The sequence below is a fragment of the Octopus bimaculoides genome, chromosome 15 (genome assembly GCF_001194135.2).
Source record: "Octopus bimaculoides isolate UCB-OBI-ISO-001 chromosome 15, ASM119413v2, whole genome shotgun sequence".
Classification (NCBI taxonomy): Eukaryota; Metazoa; Mollusca; class Cephalopoda; order Octopoda; family Octopodidae; genus Octopus; species Octopus bimaculoides.
Window position 1 is genome coordinate 35,214,360 of NC_068995.1, and position 2,027 is coordinate 35,216,386.

Here is a 2,027-nt window from a genome sequence, read left to right on the forward strand (position 1 = left end):
ATATATATATATATAAATTAGGTTACTGTAATACCACTAGCTGAAATAGGAGTTAACACTCCAAATCCACAGAAATAGAAAAAAGATGTAAGAAAGAAAGTGTGCGTGTTTTTATGTATCTGTGAGTCCTTGTGGCTGTGTGCGCATGTTGTGGGACCTGTGAGTAAAAAGGAACGTGTGTATTTATGCATGTGTGTGTTTGACCAGAGAATAAAGAATTTATTTACCAACGTATATTTCAGACACGCTTATGCAAAAAAATATAAATACTTAGATGCACCCACATAGACACATCGATGCATACGTGGATGCGCCCACCAATGTATGCTTACTAATCTACATGTCAAAAAACAATTTTGGAGGGTTGGGTAGAGGCGGTCTAAAATGTCTGACATTGTATTCGCCGACTAATTTAATGCCAAGATGCATATGGATGTTGTTATGAGCCGTCTATAAGGGAGCAAATCAATATCTGCTGACTTTATGGTTAGACTGTAAGAAGGGGTAACACTGTAAGAAGGTGTCACAAATGGATATTAGAATCGTTGCTCTCTGTCAATGTTCTAACTTTTATATGCAATGTCATTATTTAAGTGGCAGTAACATAGTCTACACAGATATCTCTAAGAAGTTCAGTTGCTGCTATCATTACTAACAGAGTTACGTTATCAAGATAAATGTTCCTGATCAAGATCTTGTCTGTAATAATTTTTCGTCCTGGTAATAAAGGCTAAATTAGAGTGATGGGAGAGGAGATAAACTTTAATGAAATCCACGACATTTTGTTCAAGACTTAATCTGTATTCGAGTAATAGAGGTAAAAACATAAAAATGCAATTTGGTGAAGATAAGCACCATTGTTTGCTAAGTCAAACGGCTAAAAAATGGATATTAAAAGCCTATCACCCATATCTCAAGTGACAAATACTTCGAAGCTACAGTGACTGAAGAAATCTTCAACTCAATTCGGAAGGAATTGAACTCACCGTGGTCTGCATTGACTAAATCTATATCCAACAATTGTTTCGCAATGACAGAGTCAATACTACTATCTAGGATACTCGAAACCTGTTAATGTAAGAGGTACATGTAACTGAAACGCCCCTTTTAGTTCCAAATTCAGACCACTCTTAGCAAATTATTAATTTCTTTTATCCGGGGAAAACACATGATAAGAATGCAACTATCTATATTTGTCTTGAGCTCAGCGGTTTCGGAAAACTGTGCAAAGGAGCTTTCTCTTGCGGGGAAATCAAGGCATGCAGTGTTCTTGATGATTGTTCTATCAAACTGCAAATTTTGACATGAGTCTAGATGTTTTTCTGAAAAAAATGTAACGTTTTGTACGCCTCCAAATGACATAATTAAAAACCATAATCTACCTTCTTTAACAGATCATGTTAAAAACAAGTATCTTCTTGATTTGACGAGGCACAAAGGTATTGAAACTATGTTGTTATATCATAATTAGAGACATCTTGGTTAGCGACAAAACATATAGAGTGAATGACTGCAAAACAATCTTATAGAAAAAAACTGTAAATAACACATGGGCTTGGAACGAACAATTAAAGCAAATAGGCGAAGCCTTAATATTGACATTTCTTCGTGGATAACCGATGAATATAACCATTCACACTAAATGAGATGTCACATTAAATGCGGTTCTTTGAAAGTAACGGTAAAGAGAAGTCTGACAGATGTTAACAAAAGTATGTTCACAATAAGATCTCTGAGACCTAACAGCGCCCCAAATCTCTTTTTCTCGTTATCAGTCCTTTCAGTCGTAAAACAGAAATTTAATGGGATCGAATTCTTAACACTGAGAGATGCCAATCATGACTTCTATATTTTGCAATTTTATTTGCGTTTGATTGTTGAACACACAGTAGTAAAATAAATAAAAGTAACATCTAACATCACCCAAGCGTCAATTGATCTATAATTCTTCTGAGAAGATGCCTACATAATTAGTACTGAAGTTGGTATTTCATTATAAAGGTCTCAACTGACTTTAAATTTAATTT